This window comes from Narcine bancroftii, chromosome 13, assembly GCF_036971445.1.
Source record: "Narcine bancroftii isolate sNarBan1 chromosome 13, sNarBan1.hap1, whole genome shotgun sequence".
Lineage (NCBI taxonomy): Eukaryota > Metazoa > Chordata > Chondrichthyes > Torpediniformes > Narcinidae > Narcine > Narcine bancroftii.
In genome coordinates, this window is record NC_091481.1 from 88,774,990 (window position 1) to 88,789,445 (window position 14,456).

The following is a 14,456-nucleotide window of genomic DNA, read 5'->3' on the forward strand; positions in this document are numbered from 1 at the left end:
CTGCAACTTAGCGCCCCCGGGCGGCACCTCACCCACACTGCAACTTAGCGCCCCCAGGCGGGACCTCACCCACACTGCAACTTAGCGCCCGCGGGCGGGACCTCACCCACACTGCAACTTAGAGCCCCCGGGCGGCACCTCACGCACACTGCAACTTAGCGCCCCCGGGCGGCACCTCACCCACACTACAACTTAACACCCCCGGGCGGCACCTCACCCACACTGCAACTTAACCCCCCCCCGGGCGGCACCTCACCCACACTACAACTTAGCACCCCCGGGCGGCACCGATGCACGCCGTAAACACTAGACAGATGAACAGTTTTTAACCCATAGAAAAAAAAATAACAAAAATATGGTGACCATATCTATTTATGGGCCCAAATATAAAAGGAGCTACTAAAATAAGTGACATCGCCAATGAAAATTTTCATTGTTAGTGCTGGGAAGGAGTTGCTGTTTAAAACAGTTATAATTTCAAAAATGGAAAATTTTGATGTATATTTATGTAAAAAAATTCAAAAAACTCATATACCCTATCTGTAAAACAGACTGTTAGTGTTTTATGTTTGAAACTCTGCAGCACTTTTTTGTGAAACAAAAACGTTTTATTATGCATTTTTCATAAACTTTTTTTTGCCAAGTGTCAGCTTGGATTTTATTTTGAAAACTTCACACACATATTACAAAGCGACTTGTTTTTGATTTGCATTCACATTTCAGAAGTAGCCTTTCTGTGCACTGTTTTAAGATTTTGCGCATGCATTTGGCCCAGCACAGCACAAAGCAGCCTCATGTTAGTGCTGCTGTATTTCGGTTGAAGCACTGCATGCAGATTTTACAAAGCAGTCTGAAGCCCCTTTTCCACAGAATCCCAGTTCATTGGCCAGGTCAAGAAGCCCCTTGTGCCACTTCCACTAGGCCACCCTTAACTGGGACACAAGATTGCTTTTCCATTGAACACAACTCATCCCCAGGGATCGAAGTGTTCTGCCTTCAACAGGAAACAGGTGATTTTCTGCTGTCTCTGTTCCACTGGTTTTACCAGCAGGCCAACATCAGCAAACACCAAGGATAAGAGTAGGGGTAGAGGTGGCGTGAAATGACATAATTTGACGCTGGCGTTTGGACAGTGTCCCTTTTCCACCGGACCCTGTCCCAGTAAATTCCCAGGACAGGGCACAAGTGGAAAAGGGGCTGTATTTTGAACTTTAAACACTTTTCTTCAACTATACACGCTATTCTGGTGCTCCAACCTATAGGATTTAGGCGGTTCCTTTCATACCACCTGAATCAATCCCTTATTAAATCAAAGAGCACTTGGTGTAGGGATTGCTTCAGGTGGAATTTGAGTTTGGCAGCAGTTTGAAAACCACTGATCAAAGTTATAGGGAAATGTTAAGCAAGGTTTTTATTCCATGGAGCATAAAAGATTGAAGTTGGATTCAGTTGAGGTATTTAGAATTATTGGGGTATAGATAGAATTGACGTGGGGAGATAAATACAAGAGGACACTAGCTGAGAGAAAGGGGCAAAAGTTTAGAGGAAATGTGAGGGGGGGGGACTTTCACTCAGTGGTGGGTGTGTGGAACAAGCTTCCAGATGAAGTGGTTGAGACAGGCTCAATATTAGCACTTAAGGAGAAGTTGGATTGTATATGGATAGGAAAGGAATGGAGGGTCAAGGGTCATGGGTCAAGTCTAGGTCAATGGGGTTAGGTGGGACAAAGTGTTCGTCGTGGACTAGAAGGGCCAAGTTGGCCTATTTCTGTGCTGTAATTGTTATATAGGACTCAGCACAGAGCACTGATGGCATAGGGATTACTTAAAGTGGGATGCGAGTGGAAAGAAAAAGGTTGAGAACCACTGGTACAGAGTGATTTTATAGAATTACTGAAAGTACATAACTAAGTATTGTCTTAAGATTGATTTGCCTGGGCCCTTAAAGAATGAGTTTTCAGCAGAAACTGGGTTGAATTAGATCAATGTTTTGCTGTTATTTGAAATGCTTATAAACTCACAAGGCAGAACAGGACTGAGATGATGTTACTTGTGTTAATGATCACTTATGTACAGCCACTAACCAAAGCACTCAGCCCACACTCACAGGGGCAGGAGATGCAGAGACATCTGGAGGAACCCATTGGAGACAAGCAGGTGTCCCTCCTGCAGCCCAGTGAGAATATGCTTTGAAGTAGAACAATGCTGGATATGCGTCACAAGACCTAAACACTACAATTTCCTTTGAGCTGAGGACTCTCCTCAATCTTAAGTAAACCAGCAATCAAATTGAAAATGAACAAGATCACAAGATTTCTGAAGCCATTGAAATATGCAAACAGCAGAAAAGTTTTGCTAACTTGGTTGCTTGATTATACCCACATTTTTCCTATTAAAAAAAATACTGATTTGACTTTAAGATACAGTTTTTCTGCTTTGGTTTAAAATTTAGTGAAGAATAATTCCCTGCTGTGGTCTCACCTGAGGCATTGAGTTCAGGACATGGTCCTCACTTTGTGGCCAAGATAAATGAAGAATTGGATCTTGAGTGTTACTTAACTTTTGTTACTTAATTTTGAACATTCCCACATAGAATGTAAAGAAACTATTTCTTTATTCCATCTAAATCATTTATCTGATAAATTAGAATCCATTCAATTTCTGTGGAGTAAGATCTAGTTCCATTCTATACCTGACGTTAATTGTGTCCTGACAAAGTTCTAACAAAGTTTCCTCTTCGATTCAGATATAGAAGTCTCGCCTGATAGGGGATAACTTCAGGGCCATGCTAATTTATTTTTAAATCTTTCCCTCATCTTTGTCTCGACTTGTGAACTCCTTTATATATTCCTTTTTGAAAAATTGTCTACATAATAGAAATAAACTTTTAAAATATTTATGTCTGATTAATTGTTCCAAATAACTTTGTTTAGATAACATCAAATCTGGACCCAAATTTTCTCTTAACTATGCCTTTAATGCAAATAAGAGAATATTGTTTTTTGTATCCCATATCTACATACCAATTGCTCAAATATCATTAAAGTTGAACCTTTTATGCAGTGGTTCTCAACCTTTTCCTTCCCACTCACCACAATATTATATATACATAGACCTTAAAGCAGTGGTTCTCAACCTTTTTCTTCCCACTCACCACAATATTATATATACATAGACCTTAAAGCAGTGGTTCTCAACCTTTTCCTTCCCACTCACCACAATATTATATATACATAGACCTTAAACCAGTGGTTCTCAACCTTTTTCTTCCCACTCACCACAATATTATATATACATAAACTTTAAAGCAGTGGTTCTCAACCTTTTTCTTTCCACTCACCACAATATTATATATACATAGACCTTAAAGCAGTGGTTCTCAACCTTTTCCTTCCCACTCACATCCCACTAAGTAATCCCTTCATCATCGGTGCTTGGTGATTAGTAAAGGATTCTGAAGGAGGTCTGTGACTGGGAAGGTTGAGAATCACTGCTCTAGATCTAATAGTTACCAAAATATTTTGCTTGAGAAAAATAGTTGTTGGCCCATTTCCTTTGGAGATATGAAACTGTGCATATCACGAGTCAATGAGGCACAATTAAAACTTTCTTTCCACCACAGACCATTTGAAGCAATCCCTTACTAATTACAGAGCACAAATGACAGAAGGATTACTTAAAGTGGGATGTGAGTGAAAAAGGTTGAGACCCAATGTTTTATTGTCTTAATTCCTTTGTTAAACCAAATAACAAATATTTACTTGGAAGTTTTTCAGAATTGAAATTAAACATCAAAAAGAATCTGTTCAAATAGCTGGCCTTTATCAACTAATGCATAGATTACAAGAGTTGGGAAATGATGTTGAGACTGTACAAGGCAAATTTCAAGTACTGTGTGTAGTTCTGGTCACCAAATTATAGTGTGAGAGATGAGTAAAACTGATATAAAAATATGAAGATGGGGAAACTAATATAGATAGATGGGTAAATGAATAAAGCCAGTATGAACAGGATAAGAAATGGATATTAGAATGTAGGAAGCAGTCAGTCTGAGTAAGATAAGGGTCTTCTAGCCCTAGATAGAATTAGCAGGTTTTGCATATGTAATTAGTAAGCCCTAGACAGTATTAGCAAGAGTTGGGAAGGTGTAAATTAGAACAAAGACAGGGTTGTGAATAAGGACAATGAGGAAAATAACATGATGAGACACCGACAGGAGACCCCCTGGTCCTCCAAGTTCACAGAAACAGCACATAGGCAGGCAGGATTGCCTAATGCCAAACCTATCCAGGAGGCAGAAGAATGTAAGGGGGAGGGTACTTCTGTACTGAGATCAACTGTATAAAAGTTGGGTGAGCCCCAGTGTATGTGTGTATTCCCAGGGTAAGGGGAAGCACCCAACTTTGCATTGATGTATAATAAATGTTCTTTGTTCTCAATTTTTGTCTCGAGCAATTTCTGTGAAGGTACTTCTGTTTCTCACAGGATGGATTAGATGACATAAGCAAATATTAAGGGACACCTCCCCGACCCACCCCCACAGATCCCCCACCCAGAGAGAAAGACAGACCCAGCCTTGATTTTGTTTTTATATTGATAGAGAGATTGATAAACAAATGTACCGAGACCCCACCGCATGTTATCAGTTAAAGGCAACATATTCCTCTCTAATGGAACTTTTACTACCTCTATTACAGGAAACATCCTCTCTGCTTCGTTTGCCATTGGGCTGTTAGGACCGCTTGTCATCACAGGCCCAGAAAACAGAGTCGGAAGACTGATCATCATTTGAGGAGTGACGAAGGAATTCTCTGGTCTGAGATTGGATGGGAAGTCCTCAGCTACACATCCCTGCAACACACACTCCCCTTCACCTGCAATCCCCCCCACAACCCCGTGAACCTGCAACCCCCACCAAAGGGTGGGTGAACATACAGATGGGGCCAGATTTGAACCAGAGTCATTTATGTGACAGGACCACTGCACCTCCTGTGGCATTAAATATTCCTAAACCAATGCTCCAGGGCACTGGGAGAGCAAATAGCTCAAATTAAACCCAATTCTGCATTTGAGAAGTTTGAATTGCTGTCCAACCATCAGGATCAAAGAAAACCCTAGTTTGCATTGTTAAAGTTTTCAGCTGTCATAGACCACAAAAGGCTTTCAAACCAAAACTGAAAGGAAGGTCCAAAAACAAACAAATCTCATAAACCAAGGCTCCTTCACTCCCCTATCTGGAAGCATCATCTCCTCAAACATCTCAATGCCACAGGTGAGAAAACAGTTTTAATCCTGTCTCCGAACTAAAAAGATGCTATTCCTTTAATTGCTGCTCTCTTGAAGGTCCCAGCTGGCCCTTGTTTGAATGCCCAGCAACAATTTGCTGTGGAATTTCACATGTGAATTGTCCTCCAGATTCCAGCTCAGGGTTTAAAAACATTTGAGTTTCCCCACTCTCGTCACTTGCAGGTTTCAGGCAGAGATGAGGTGATGCTGCCATCAGAGGAAGGTAGGAAGCCTGGTTTTACTGTGGCTGCTTTTTCTGGGGTGGTTCTTTGAGTTGTTGGGGTGAAAGGAATCCGGTGTTTGTGGGTCGTTTGCAAACTGGTGTTCCATGTGGTTCGTGGGTATTGAGCCAGAGAAATGTGTTGCTTTAATGTGTGTGGTTTACGGTGCCTGCAACTTTAGCTCTTGTCTTGGGATGATGGTTTTGGGATGTTTGTGCCTGAGGTTTGGCTCTGAAGTGGGCGCTGTTGATGGTTTGTTCCCGGATTTGGGGGGGTTGTTTGTGGGTAAGGGTTGGGTTGGGGGCAGCAGGGAATTCCCTTTTGCTCTCATCTGCAAGCATTTAATTTAATTTCTGCTAATGTAACCATCTTGCCTTATGACTGAATGAAGTATGTATAATATTGAACTTTATTACAGGACAATCAGTTGAATTTTGATCTTGGCATGTGACAGTGACCCAGGTTCAAATCTGTCCCTGTGTCAGGAATTTCCCCCCCCCCCACCCCCTCACCTTTAACAAAATGGGAAGGTGAACAGGGGCATTTGTGTGGGTCAGGGATTTTTAAAAAATATATTTTTAAGAATTAAAGCCACAATAAAATTAAGTTTACAAGTATATAATTCAAATCCCAATACATGTGGTTGATTCTTAGAAACATAGAAGATAGGAGCAGGAGTAGGTCATTTGGCCCTTCGAGCCTGCTCCGCCATTCAACGAGATCATGGCTGATCTTAAAGTTCAGTACCCAGTCCCCGCCTTCTCTCCGTAACCTTTAATACCCTTATACTGAAGAAATAGATCTAATTCTCTATTAAATATATTTAATGAACCTGCCTCCACTGCCCTCTGTGGCAATGAATTCCACAGATTCACCACCCTCTGGGTCAAGAAATTCCTCCTCATCTCGGTCCTAAATGGTTTGCCTATTATCCTTTAACCATGGCCCCGGGTTCTGGACTCCCCCACCATCGGAAACATCCCTTCCCCATCCATTCTGTCCAGAATTTTATATGTCTCTATGAGATCACCTCTCAATCTTCTAAACTCCAGCGAGTCCAATCCCAATTTGCGCAATCTTTCCTCATAAGTCATTCCTGCCATTCCAGGTATCAGCCTGGTGAATCGCCTCTGCACTCCCTCCATTGCAAGAACATCCTTCCTTCGATAAGGCGACCAAAACTGCACACAATACTCCAGGTGGGGTCTCACCAAGGCCCTGTACAACTGCAATAAGGTATCCTTATTCCTATACTCAAATCCTCTTGATATGAAGGCCAACAAACCATTTGCCTTTTTAACCGCCTGCTGTACCTACATGCTCGCCTTCAGTGACTGGTGCACAAGAACCCCTAGGTCTTTCTACACTTCCCCATCTCCCAATCTATTGCCATTCAAATAGTAATCTGCCCTCCGATTTGTATTACCAAAGTGGATAACCTCACATTTATCCACATTGTAGTGCATTTGCCATGTATCTGCCCAGTTCCCCAATTTATCCAAATCACACTGGAGCTTCCTGACCCCTCTTCAGTGCACACAACCCCCCCAAAACCGTCTGCAAATTTGGAGATATTACATCCAATCCCCTCATCTAGATTATTAATGTAAATTGTGAACAGCTGGGGTCCCAGTACAGATCCCTGTGGCACCCCACTGGTTACCGCCTGCCACTCAGAAAATGAGCTGTTTATCCCAACTCTCTGTCTTCTATCTGCCAGCCAGTTCTCAATCCACATCAATACCTTGTTCCCAATCCCATGAACCTTGATTTTGCATGCAGGTCATTTATGTGGAACCTTATCGAAGGCCTTTTGGAAATCCAGGTACACCACATCCACTGGCTCTCCCCCATCTATTTTACTTGTCACCATCTCAAAGAATTCCAATAGATTTGTCAAGCACAATTTACCTTTTGTAAATCCATGTTGACTCTGTCCGATCCCTTCTCTGCTAGTCATATGCTCTGCTATTACATCCTTATGCTCCGCTATTACATCTACCCAGACCCACCCTCTCCACATCCCATACTAGGGACCAGAGACCTTTAACAGGTTTTTTTTGAACCATAATAATGTGAATATTTAAAAAATTCACTTAAACCCACCTTTAGGAAATATGGGATCTATATTTTCAAAAATATTACATTATTTTTGAGTGGTGTAAAGCTCTGAACCTCAGCCCTCCACCTCTCCATGTCCAGTTTGCAAGCTATGGCCATGTACTTTCTAGCTGTACAATTTACAGCAATTTAAACCTGATAAATATTCAGTTTTAATTTATTTTAATTCATTTAACATCTTCTAATGAATCCAGTGGGAATTTTTAAAAAATACTTAATTTTCAACCAAGAGGCCGAACTTTAGGACATTGTCAAGTCAAATGCAGAAAAGTACAAATGACTTGTTAACATTTAAAACAAATCTGATTCCATTTATTTATATTTTGAGGTGTCTGGTGAATAAAATTGTATTGAACCAGCCTGTATCTCATTTATAATTTTATGAGTCCATTTTCTATGTTCAAATCTACATCCCATCTTTGCCTCAATTTATGAATTCCTAATTTCTCAGCTTTCTTTTGCAGTCATTTGTACATTACTGAATAAGTTTATATCCCCATTACCTGTTTCTGGTGAAAATTTCAAATCTTGACGAAATGTTTCTGAACAAACTAGTATTTTCAGATGGTCAGGGCTTGTTATGACCTGTTACTGTTCTGTACGTTTGAAGTTCCTGTCTATGTGGATGCAGAGTTCAGGGGTGAAATGTCCTGATGCCAATTCTTCAGTGTTCAAATGTAGTGACTCAACCAATTTCTGTCACGACGCAAATGTTGAAGAAGCTCAGCAGGTCAAGCAGTGAACTTTATATAGTACAGATACTTGACCTGATAAAAGGCTCAAGCCTGAAACACTGGTTGTGTATCTTTAAAAATCTTTATGAATATATAAAATACAAACAAAACAATTCAACCCCAAAAAGAAAAAAAACTATATTCCACCACTACCCCCCCACCCCCATAATCTCCCAAAATCTCTCTCTACTGAAGAAGAGAAAAAACATTAATTGCTGAAGAATATGCCAACCCTTTACATTTTATAAGAAAAGAATAACCATTGTACTTCCAAACCCATATGTCTCAAATATGGAGACCACATCTTCACATAAAAAGAATAACTATTATGGAAATAGTATGTTCTTTTTTCCAAACCAACACAAACTTACAATTCATTATGCCATTGATTCACATTTAAATCCACATCATGTTTCCACGTCATCGCAATGCATTTCCTGGCCACTGCTAATACTAATCAAATCAACTCAATTTGAGATTTATCCATTCTTAATCCCATTGTTAAAAGTTGTAATATACCCCATTTAAAATAAAAACAGTGGATCTAACATTAAAGTAGTCTCAAATAAATCCTCCAGAAACTAATTTTTATCCAAAAAGGCTCAACTTTATCAGACAGACAAAAAAAAAACAATTTGAATCCAACAATGAAAACAAATCTGAATTATTCAATCTGTATCGAACTTTTCCAGCATTAAATACAACCGATGTAGAAAATTATAATTCACCAAATTATATTGTATATTAATCAATTTAGTCACACTATCTTCACACATAGTAGTCCATTCTTCTTGGGTTAATTCTAAAGAGAAATCTTCAATTTAATCTAAAGCCAGTTTAGCCATTTTCTCTTACAACAAAGAATATATATTTGAAATAAATCCCTTTATTTTCCCCATTTACATTTTTCAAATTTAGTTAACTTGGGTATCTTCAATTCCCACCCAAAATTTTTCACTGCTAGAGCATGTACTTGGTAATATGCAAACAAAAAAATTCAATGGTACCTCAAATTTTTCCCAAAGTCTATCAAAAGAAATCCCATCCTCAAATAAATCCGCCTTACACTAATAATTTCAGCTGCCAGATCTTTAAATATTGATTATTCATTGAAAAGGATATTAATTTATTCTGACAGTGCAATTAGTAATGAAACCTTATCTCCAGTTCCCATTGTCAGATTTCTTCTATACCAAATATCACATCAATGTCATAATTACTGGTACATTATAATATTGCAAAAGATGAGTCCATCTAAATATAAATTGGTGTATAATGGAATCAGAAATCTGTGCTAATTCCACTTTAGCCCAGCTAGGAGGTTGACCAACAAACATCTTATTAATACATTTTAACTGCTTTATAATAATTCTGCAAATGAGGCAATTGTAATCCCCTAATACATATTTCCATGTCAAATTTTGCAACAATACTCTAGCCAATTTACCATTCCATAAAAATATTCTTGTTGCCACATTTAACTTTTTTTAAACATCTTTGGAAGTGAATATGGAATTGATTGAAAAAGATATTGAATATGTGGAAAAATATTCATTTTAACACAATTTACATGTCCCATTCATGTAAAAGGAAGATCTTTCCATTTAATTAAATCAGTTTTAATTTTTGTTAGTAAAGGAATATAATTAAAATTATACAAATGTTGATAATCCACATCAACCATTATCCCTAAATATTTAATTTTCTTAGTCCATCTCAGCTGTGTAATCTGTTTGCATACCATTTTTGCTCACCATATAATCTTTCTTTGTCATTCACTCTTATCCCAATTAACCTTATAACTAGCCATTTCTCCATATTGTACCAAAGTTTTGCTGATGTAATGATTGTTCAGGATTTGTTAAATAAATTAATACATTTTCTGCAAACAAATTAATCTTATATTCCTCTTCATTTATTTTAATTCCACTAATTTTATCATTTTGTCACCAATGCAAACAAGGCTGGTGACAAAGGACAACCTTGCCTAGTGAAGTATGTTAAATTAAACGTATGATATTTGTCCATTTGTCACCCCCCAGCTGAAAGATTTATATTTTTATATATTTATCTCTCTCTCTATATACACTTACACATACACTTACACAAACACAAAGCTTTAACCCAACCAGTTAAAAAAGTTCCAAACTTAAATCTTTCAATTACTTAAAATAAAAGTACCATTCAACTTAAACACTTTTCCACATCGAATGCCACTATCATTGATTCAAACAATGTCTTGACGCATTAATCAACATCAACAATATTATCGAAAGAAAATCTGTTCTTAATAAAACCTGCTGGAGAAGCTTAGCAGGTCGAGCAGTGAACTTTATATAGTACAGATACTCACCCTGAAAAAGTAATACTGGTTGTGTATCTAGCTGAATACTGTCTGTAGGAACCAAACCAGGGTCTCCAATCAGAATTAGGTGGGGAGTTTTGTGGTTTACAGTCCTATCAATGCAACATTTAAAAATCTTAAGTTCATCTGTGGTTTTAAATCTAACACCTGCAGGACAATAACAGGCCCTTCACCCCCACAAACCAGTGTTGCCCAAATCCCCCCAATTAACCTCCAGCCACCAGAGAACATGACAGCACAGAAACATGTTCTTCAGCACTTCCAATTTGTGCAGAACTATTGCTCTGCCCAGCTCCACTGACCTGCACCCAGTCCATAGCCCCTCTGCCCCCTTCTCATTCATAGCCCCTCTGCCCCCTTCTCATTCATAGATCTGTCCAAATTCTTAAGTGACCCCTCATTCACCACACAACCTTGCAGCTCATTCCACACTCCAACTATCTGAACAACTTTTCCCTCTCTTCTCTACCCCCTCCACCCAAAAAATTTGGCCTCACCAATTTCTTGTAAAGCTTAACCATAACATTCAAATTTCAAAATTCATTACTTTGATTTATGAAGGCCAACATAACAAAAACTCTCTATACAACCCAATCCACCTGTGACAACACTTTCATGGAATGACCGGTTTCTCAGGTCCCTCTGCTCAACCTCACTCCTCAGTGCCCAACTGTTCAGTGTCTTTTCTTGGTTTGCCCTTCAAAACATGACACCTCACACTTGTCTGCATTAAATTCCATCTGCCCTTTCTCCAGCTGGTCCAGATCCCTCTGCAAGCTTTCCTGACTGTCCACAACTCCTGATCTTGGTGGCACCTTCAAATTTTCTAATCCAATTCACCATATTATTGTTCCAACACTAATCCCGGAGGCATATCTCGAGTCACAGGTCTCCAGTCTGAGAAGCAATGCCTTTTTATCCAAGGGAAACATTATAACCATATATAACCATATAACCACTTACAGCACAGAACAGGCCAGTTCGGCCCTACTAGTCCATGCCGTAACAAATCCCCACCCTCCTAGTCCCACTGACCAGCACCCGGTCCATACCCCTCCAGTCCCCTCCTATCCATGTAACGATCCAGTCTTTCCTTAAATGTAACCACATCTGCCGGAAGCTCATTCCACATCCCCACCACCCTTTGCGTAAAGAAATTTCCCCTCATGTTCCCCTTATAATTTTCCCCCTTCAATCTTAAACCATGTCCTCTAGTTTGAATCTCCCCCTTTCTTAATTGAAAAAGCCTATCCACATTTACTCTGTCTGTCCCTTTTAAAATCTTAAACACCTCTATCAAGTCCCCTCTCAATCTTCTACGCTCCAGAGAAAAAAGCCCCAGTCTGCACAACCTTTCCCTGTAACTCAGACCCTGAAATCCTGTCAACATTCTCGTGAACCTTCTCTGCACTCTCTCTATTTTGTTTATATCTTTCCTATAATTTGGTGACCAAAACTGTACACAGTACTCCAAATTTGGCCTCACCAATTGTGATAGTACAGATCTATCACCAATGTACATAGTGTATATAGTTACTGTATCTAGTCTGTGCTTACAGCGATTGGCTGAGAGCTTAGCCACACCTATTGTTTGGGCCTTAAAGGGTTGTGTCCCTAGCCAGGTCGGATCATTCCGGACTGGTCGGCCACCTGTGAAGAGCTCCGGTCTTTTGCTAATAAAAGCCTTGGTTTGGATCAACAAGTCTTTGGTTCTTTCGACGAGCTCTACAATTTTATTAGCAAAAGGAATTTTTTTTGAAAGGGATGGAGCGTTTAACTCGGCCAGAAAAACTTGATATCGACCCACAGTCAGCTACAGCCTTCAAAGCCTTTAAGTTCTGGCTGCTGAACTTTGAAAACTTCCTGAGATTCATTCAGGTAGAGGAGGATAACCAGCGTCTAACAGCATTGCTGTCTATGGTGTCCTTGAGAGTCTACGAGAACATCCAGGATGAGACCACTTACACCGCAGCCATAAAGGTACTGAAAGGACTGTATGATCAACCGGTGAACAGAGTTCATGCCCGGCTCGTGCTTGCGTCGAGGAAGCAACAGCCCGGCGACTCCAGCAGGGCATATTTACAAGTATTAAAGGCATTGGGCAAGGACTGTAACTGTGTGGACAAAACTGCTGCCGAGATCACTAGCGACCTCGTCCGGGATGCCTATGTGGCCGGGCTCCGATCGAACGAAGTGAGGCTGCGTTTGCTTGAACAAGGGGTAGAAAAACTAGAGGACGTGGCCCGGATTCCAATCACAATGGAGGATGCAGCCTTAAAGTCCACCGAGCTCTCTAGGGACTGGACCCCTCGTTCTGATGTGAGTAAAGTGCCCTTCTACCCTACCCCTGACGGCCTGTCGGCTGCTGCTACCCTGCCCCCTGCGAACCCGAAATGTTATTTCTGCGGGAGGAACAAGCACAGCAGGTCCCAGTGCCCAGCAAGAAAAGCCAGGTGTCAGAAGTGCCTTAAAAACGGCCACTTTGCTGCAGTCTGTAGGTCTAAAATGGCCGCCAGCAAACACAGTGCCTGGTGTGAAGCCCAACCGCCACTATCCCATTCAAACTCTTCTTCCCCAGAGCTCTCGTCCAATGAGAGCGAGGGCTCCCCTGCACGGCAACGCCTGACGTCACGGAGACGCCGAACCCGGAAGGGGCAACCCACCGTCGCAACCATGGTGATGGCCTGCCTCTCGCCCCCGTGCGGAACACTTGACACTACCGCCGCTGCTGCCGCCGCCACAGCCACCCCCGGGGCCGACGCTACCGCCGCTGCTGCCGCCGCCACAGCCACCCCCGGGGCCGACGCTATCGCCGCTGCTGCCGCCGCCACGGACACCTCCGGGGCCGACGCTACCGCCGCTGCTGCCGCCGCCACGGACACCCCCGGGGCCGACGCTACAGCCGCTGCTGCCGCCGCCACGGACACCCCCGGGGCCGACGCTATCGCCGCTGCTGCCGCCGCCACGGACACCTCCGGGGCCGACGCTACCGCCGCTGCTGCCGCCGCCACGGACACCCCCGGGGCCGACGCTATCGCCGCTGCTGCCGCCGCCACGGACACCCCCGGGGCCGACGCTATCGCCGCTGCTGCCGCCGCCACGGACACCCCCGGGGCCGACGCTACCGCCGCTGCTGCCGCCGCCACAGCCACCCCCGGGGCCGACGCTACAGCCGCTGCTGCCGCCGCCACGGACACCCCCGGGGCCGACGCTACCGCCGCTGCTGCTGCCGCCACAGACACCCCCGGGGCCGACGCTACCGCCGCCGCAGCCACCCCCGCGGCCAACCAGGTGCTCACCCTAGCGTCCATCGCTGACGACCGCCAGGGCCCGACCACCGATCACGAGCAACTACTAACCCCACTACTTACCATTCACCTGCCACAACAGCACTTCCGGGAGGTTCTCCAACCTTCTCCTCGAGCGTTGCGTGACGTCATCCCGTTGCGTGACGTCATCCCGTTGCGTGACGTCATCGCGCAAAACTCGCCTGTCAACTGCTTCAATAACATTAAACCAGCAATGCTCTCATCCCCTCACCAGAGCAATGGAACTGATTAAAGTGCATGGACACTACACCAATTGCTTATTTGACTCTGGGTCAACTGACAGTTTTATCCAGCCAGATCTGGCCCTCCATTGGGGACTTGACATTATCCCCACTACCCAGAGGATCTCATTAGCGACGAGGTCGCACTCGACTGGGATAAAGGGGTATTGCATCGCCACG

The 14,456-nt window shown here is 42.5% G+C and overlaps 1 protein-coding gene across 2 annotated transcripts in view; it reads right to left on the minus strand.

Annotated features, from left to right (window-relative positions):
* The window catches only part of ech1 (enoyl CoA hydratase 1, peroxisomal), a 48,192-nt gene extending 34,064 nt beyond the window's left edge, over positions 1 to 14,128 (minus strand). Inside the window, exon 1 of one of the 2 annotated variants that reach the window (XM_069908659.1) lies at positions 14,098 to 14,128. The gene's annotated coding sequence lies outside the window, so the exon portion shown is untranslated. Of the gene's footprint in view, positions 1 to 10,714; positions 10,805 to 14,097 lie in introns of those variants that run through there. The other variant, XM_069908660.1, reaches the window with a different exon arrangement.
* Between the last annotated feature and the right edge of the window lie 328 nt (positions 14,129 to 14,456).